Source organism: Fistularia commersonii, chromosome 17 (assembly GCF_037954325.1).
Source record: "Fistularia commersonii isolate RoL2024-O1a breed Wild chromosome 17, RoL_Fcom_v1.0, whole genome shotgun sequence".
NCBI classification, from domain to species: Eukaryota; Metazoa; Chordata; class Actinopteri; order Syngnathiformes; family Fistulariidae; genus Fistularia; species Fistularia commersonii.
Window position 1 is genome coordinate 8517728 of NC_141300.1, and position 7273 is coordinate 8525000.

At 40.6% G+C, this 7273-nt stretch overlaps 1 protein-coding gene across 1 annotated transcript in view; it reads right to left on the minus strand.

The window, feature by feature from the left end:
- det1 (DET1 partner of COP1 E3 ubiquitin ligase) overlaps positions 1-7273 on the minus strand; it is a 29591-nt gene that overhangs the window by 21227 nt on the left and 1091 nt on the right. The window lies entirely within an intron of this gene.

Genomic DNA, 7273 nt, shown 5'->3' on the forward strand with positions numbered 1-7273 from the left:
AAGACCTCTCCTCTTCCTCCAGCCACCTGCACTGGCCTCTGTAAATGAGCTTGAAAGCCCAGGTTTGTGTGTGTGTGTGTGTGCATGCATGCATATGTGTGTGTGTTTGTGTGTGTGTGTGTGTGCATCCTGCCCCATCTAAGTTTGTTTGTCTATGCATAGCTTGGTGTGCGTGTGTGTGTGTGTGTGTGTGTGTGTGTGTGCATGCACTTGGGTGTGTGTGTGTGTATATTTGCGTATTTGCGTGTGAGTGAGTGTGCGTCTCCAGGGCCGAGGGTGGACAGATGCTCCTTCTCAGTGAACACAATGAATTACTTAAAAGCCGTTAAGCCAAACATGGCTGCCCTGGCCACGGGTTTACCAAACACTGATAGGGCCATCTGCTGCTGCAGCTCTGCCCCCCGCACCAGTCTTTACAGGTACGTACGTAACTAAACTCCCATCTGCAGGGTGGGGCCCCACTGGTGATTAGAAACATCACGACTTCAACAGTCGTCTGCGCGGATTGGCTCCTGTGTGTACATACTTGTCTGTGCGTGCAGGTGTGTAACCGCATGCTTGGGGAAAAATAATGCCAGGGGTTTGGGGATAAGTAAGGAGACGGTTTAACCCTGCATCGTGTGACTGCCCAGGTTTTATATTTCTTATTTTTATCAACAGAGAAAAAGGCTGCACCTGCAGGATCAGTTAGAAGAAAACATGAAATGATCAACGTTGGTAATGAAAAGCTCATCATTACAGTTGCATATGAATCAAATCAATGCATGATGTAAAAATACTATGAATTGCCATGAAAATAGTTAATTGAGTTAAAGTACAGTTTAGCAATACAAGCAACAAGTGCTCAAACTCTTGAAGCAAAAGTTTGCCTCATGCATTAGATCATATTATCTTGAGATAGCAAAATGTTTTGGAAATTGAAATCAACGGTAGAAATAGGTGAGTAATTTGATGCTGTATTTAATTTAAGTGTAAGGGATTTCACATAGTTTTGGAAGATTTATTTCAACAGGATATACGACATTTGCAAGTGGGAAAAGCTGAAAAATCAGCAGTGTATCCAATACTTGTCCTTCCCGCTGTACATACCCCAGAAGTGTATCATATTTCTGTTTAATACGCTGTATTCAATAGTTTTTATGAGGAAAATGAAACAGCAACAATCATCATATCAGTGGTGAGAGAAAAAAATTATCATGTCCATCCAAATGTTGCGCTTGGGTGAGAATCAAATGGAAAAACTCAATTTAAGTACAGGTATGTGAAAAATGTACTCATGCATAAAATGTACTAAGAAGATGCTACTTTGATGGAACTAATTACGTGGTAGCACTGATCACCACAGTATTTGACGGCTGTAAGTGACAATTTCATAAACCCCGAGGGATCTATATCCTGCAGAGTTTTCTTGTGTAACACTAAAATAGTAACCATGGCATTTGAAAGAACATTTACAAAATAATCAGTCTCACAAGGTTGTCAGAGAAGCAATAAAAACCTTCATATTTTTTCCACACTACCCTTGCAGGAAGTGGCAAAAAAGTTATAATATCCGGGGTTGTAAGAGGCAAAGTGATGTGTCAAGAGACAGAATTCATCTGAGACTCCCTCATTTATAGTACACTTCAAGTCCGCTATTGATTGCGGCCACAGCAACCTGCTTCTTTGCAAAGTGTTAAGAGTGCGGACTCCATCCTGGAGTCAGATCTCCTGCCAAAGATGTGCGGCAGTAAGTCATCGCTCTGGCCTCACGGCAAAAAGGTCCCTGGTTCGATTCTAACAGAGGGCCTTTGCATGTTCCGTGTCTGCATGGGCTCCAACGGGTTCTTCGATTTCCTCCTTCCCCACAAAAACATGCAATGGGTGTTTCCATTGGACCCCAAATTTCCCAGACATATGAATGAGAGCGAGTGGTTGTATGTCTCTATATGAACCCAGCCCCTCGGCCAATGACAGCTGGGATGATTACCTTTAAAATGTTTTTTTTTTTCTCTTCCTAAAAGACAACCTGAGACCCACAACACTCCCTGCCACATTACACATTTGAAACCCATTATGAACCGTACTTGACAGAGCAGCTACTCCCCCGCCCCGTGGTGTGTGTTCAAAATACACAGAAAGAACATAAGATACATTTGGACTGTAAAAGGGACTATTGTAACTTTCCTTTTTTATTTTTAGGAAATAACAGAAATGTCATGAGCAATGGGCAGTTTTATTATTGGTTTTTTCTTTTTTAACAAAAAGAGAAGCTATTGGGGGGAACAACAGATATACTTTTTTGTAGGTTTTTCTAGACCTGAGGTCCATTTGAGACAGCACTGTGCCCCGAGGTTTAAAAGCCCAGCTTGGCGGAGTGTTTATTTGGTGTTTTTCTGCTCCTAATGGGGTTGTCTTTTGTCCATAAACACAGCCACTGGAGCCATGATATTACTTCAACTCACTGTCGATTCAAAGTTCCTAAACTGGATTTCTGATACATTATGGGAGGTTCGAAGGCACCAAACACTGGTCAACAGGTCATTGTCTTCTTCAGTTCTGAATTGAAAAAGTTTCTTGGCGAAGATGCGAAACGACCTCAAGAAAAAACACTAAACGATCCCAGTTGTCACGATAAGACTCGTCAAGGACCAACCCTGACCCTGATGATTGACTGTCGCAAGCTGAATTGCCAAGTCTGAAACCTTTTGATGTGCTAAACAGAATGTTAAAGTAAAGGAAAGACGTTGTATGTAACATTTGGCGTGACTTTACCCGTCCAAAATTCTTTTTTTAAAGGAAACAAAAACATGAACCATTATGCCATGGTCTATATTGGTAAAGGCGTCAACTGAGTTTGGAAACCATGGCTGTCATTGGCGTTATCATTGATTCGCTCATCAGATTAACAGGCATGCTTGCATCGCTGTGACTGAGATGAATGCACAGCCTCCAAAAGGCAAGGCTCCAAGCCACACTCTGCAAAACTGTGCTTTCACAGAAATAAGATATACGTCCCATGAAAGTAGATACAGAAAACAGTTTTTGCCAGTGCAGCCGCACAGACGACAGCTTCGACAATGTCCTCATATTGCTCCCCTCCCACGTCCGGCTTGATGCTCCCTGAAACATTTTTTTTGAAGAAAATATAATCTCCCTCTATATAAAATATGTGATAAATAATAAATACTGATAAGTAGTGGGGCCCGAACATCAACATTTCTTTTCACCAAATTGGCATGTGATACTATTGGCAATCATGGTCTAAACTCCATCCGTCACTGAGGACAGACATGAATGAAGTAATCAGAGCCATCTGCTGCGTTCAATCTGAGACAATATCATAACTGAGGTTAAGGAAGAATGGCTATGACTCCAAAATGTGACAATCACTGTTTCTAAGTTGCTGAATAAGAGGGTATTGTCAAAATGGGATCAGTACTTCCCAATCCCTAAACATTTATTTGGTCTGTATTGGATCTATCCGATAATAACCCGGCTCCTAAACGGAAAGCTAGTATCCCTCACTCTGTTGAGAAAAGATGGTCTTCAATACGCCCGATGACATACTTGGGCGACCGGCCGAGTCAAGCATTTTTCAGTCAGAAGGATCCCTGCTCTCTCTCTCATTCTCTTTCTTTTGGAAGGGAAGAAAGTTGCCTACAATCTGCAGAAAAATGGCAAGACTTCACATTGTTTGTGTCAACCTTTTTTATTTTCCAGATTAGATTGAGTTCCACGCCTCTTGGGCATGTTGATTGCCTAGTCACGTGATTTTTCCGTTGGTAGTTCGGCTTCCTGTCTGTGGCTGTTATTCCTCCCGTGTGATCGCACCGATTTCCGAATCCTGACACGGTTCCTCTGCTGCTGTTAGTTAGGTGTCATCAGCGCCACCTGTCTTTGTAATGTGATATTTCAGTCCACCTTTAGTTCTTTACCAGTTTCTCTCTTTAAATATGCCTATTATTTTCATCCCTTTGGATTAACCGCCGATGCCTTTGCATTTTGTGATGTCAATACTTCCTGCCTGGCGATCTACATTCTTGGGTTTGGTTCCTCCCTCTGGCTTTCAAAACTGACATTTAACACCTAGAGTAGCTGATCCAGTTGTGTGAACCATCATGTCATTAACACCTTCTTAATCAGTTTATTTTAGCATACTACTTTGCCACGATTGGCCTTTCTTGCCGCATTTAATTTAGATTTAAATTAGATTTTTTTTGTGTTTCGGGGATTGCTGGGAACCGTCTTTATTTGACATCCTGGTATTTGCATTATAGATGGAAAGAGAACTAGATCAACCAAATAAACTAATAAATAAACACCTCTGATACCCTCTCCCTCTCCCTCTCTCTTAGTGTGAGGGAATCAAATTCATAAAAACCTTCGTAATTAAATATTTCATCATGATTCTTGAAAAAAACACAACCTCTCCACCTATTTTACTGAAATGGATGCAGTCATTTTAGCGTCAGGTTGAGGTCACCCCTGAAATACGGGATGTTTCGATAATCAATGCATGCTAACTTTGGCCTTTCCATTGTTAAACTGTAATGTAAATAGCCAGCCATTTGGGTCTCTAATTCAAAATGAGTATGCTTGGCATATTCTGAAGTTTGTCTTTTTTTTTACAATATGGCACAAATAAATAGTCAGTTCAATTTCTAATGAGATGTTGTTGATGGGAAAATGGTCTGTGAAACACTTCAGGTGGTCACATGCATGAATATGTGTTAAACTAAATTAACTCTTCCACGTGACTGATTCTTACCAGCTGGAAGTGGGAAGCCAGCTATTGTCTACGTGCGTGTGGAACAAGGGCTGTCAAACACGAAATTATTTTTGAAGGAATCTAAATTGGCCTTCTGTTCAAGGATCTGAAATCTTGCATGGCTGATTGTGTTCATGTGATTGTTGTTACTTTTGAAACAGTCAGAATTAAGTTTTTGCAGAAATATTTTTGGAGTTTTGTGTGTGTGTGTGTGTGTGTGTGTGTGTGTGAGTGTGTGTGTGTGTGTGTGTTTATGTGTGTATGTGTGTTAAATGAAAAGCAATCCATTCACTGTCGTGTGTGCGTGTGTGTGTGTGAAGTAAGAATAATCAAATCCAAAATCAGAACACATGCAAATTTGTGTATGCGTTTGCATGGTATATTTTAGGATTTTAATTTAATTCAAATCATGCAAATTCAAAAACAGCTTGGGATTTGAAAAAAAAAATCTTCTGTTATGTGATACTGAGAGCTAGGACTTCCAGCTTCACAGCAGTTTATTTGTGTATCTGTGTGTGTGTGTGTGTTTGTGTGTGTGTGAGTGTGTGTGTACGTGCATACGTGTGTGTTTAGAGTAGTTGCCATGCTTACAGCTGCTGCTGTGGAGACAAAACTATGAATTTAGATTTTTTTTTTTCCCTGAAATGATGTTTGGACCTCCTTGAGTCAAAATGTAAGTGAAGCCTCTCTTTCATATCCCAATGGTAATTTTTAGCAGCCTGTCAAAATGATTAAACTGCATGTATCATTCGAGACACATTTTGCCAAAAGTCACACAACGTTCATCTCACTTTGTTTTCCTCCGCTGTAATTTTGCATTCATCAAGCGGTAAAAATGGGGTGGGGAGTGGGGAAGGGTCAGTTTCCAAACACTGCAGCCAGCTAATTAAAACAATGTAGAAATCTTTTGTCTTCAATTCAGCATTGTATAATTGTTTTAATCCTGAACAACCTTATTATTTCGCTGCTTCTGACATTTTCTTATCGGCACCACATTAGATGCCGCATCATGAATCGTCCAAACCGCTCGTGGAAGTTTTTTTTTCTTTCTTTTTTTTATTTATATTTTTCAAAAACCAAGAAGAAACGACCTCCTGTTTTTTTTCTTTCCTGCATTGGTATGAGGCCTGGATCTATGTCCATTGATTGGATATTTAGGTTCCACAGCCGGTTTCTGAAAGCGAAAGCCACACGCTGTCCCCCACAGCATGCAGCCAACGGGCTGGAGGGCCCATGCTATCGTGCTAATCAGCACTGGGCAGCTGTTTATTTCTTTAAGTCAGAATAGTCATAAAAAATTTTTTTCCAATCGGAGATAAAAAACTAGAAAACTTGGCCAAGTACAGTATGAGGAACTGCCAGGCATTGTGTGTGTGTGTGTGTCTGTGCCAAAGAGAGTGTGTGAACGCAAAAATGTAAATGCATGATAGCCTGAGCTTGGTGCCATCATCCGACACAATAGTTTCCACTTGCAATTTCCAGCTGTTTCTTTGAGTCTCTTCCCATCTTAACACACACACACACACACACACACACACACACACACACGCACACACGCCCAAACGCACGCACGTTTTAAACCGTGCAGATATTGGTTTTGATGGTTTCTATTCTGCACGTTTCACACACAGAAACTGAAGGTGTTTTCCCAAGAGCTTTAAAACAACAAAGGGACAAATTACAAAACAATTCACTGCTGCAAAAAAGAAGACAGAGAAATTTGACAGAGGGAGGTGGATTATAATATCTAAATTAAAGAAAAATTGAAGATAAGATGCTGCGTGGTCTATAATTTTGATGGCATAAGAATACTTTGCAGGTTTAGTGAAGTGGATTGCTGTTAAGTAAAACTAGGTGTTGTAGATGTTTGTTTTTTTACATCCGATAAGATAATTATAATCTAACAATGATGCCCATTCAAAGAAAACAAAACAAAAACCTCGGGAACACTAAATCACACTTCGAAGAGTCGAAAGACAGTAAATTCTGATGCTGAACCAGGAAGAATTCATTTGATTTCATCAAGAATTCCCATTTTCAAAATTAATTTCTGTTTAAAGTGCGGTTGAGAGACTCGCTTGCTAGCAGCGGCGGGAACCATCTCAAACGTTTTGTGAATATCTTACAACAAATTAAACCAATGAGGAAGCAAATTGAGCCGCATGCAAATAATGACCAACACGGTGCGGTTTTTAGTTTCCTAATAAGACGTGTTAATGACGAACCCGCCGAGTTCGGGCAACAAGGGGCTCATCCTTGGGGTTGTCTTTGCTGGGCGTGCAGAAATGATGAGAAATGATTAATTGCAACTTTTAAATCCTTTACCTAGACCACTGCAAGTTGAAGATGAGGTCCTTGCCGACTGATGGAGGTTATTTCTTTTTGAGCAACGTTTAACATTAACCAGTCATTTCATCCTAACATAAGGGGACAGATTCATCTATGAAGAAAATGCTTGTTAGTAGCAGGCTAGATAACACGGCTGTCACCAAACGGGTGGCTGCTCACTGTTCGTCACTCTGG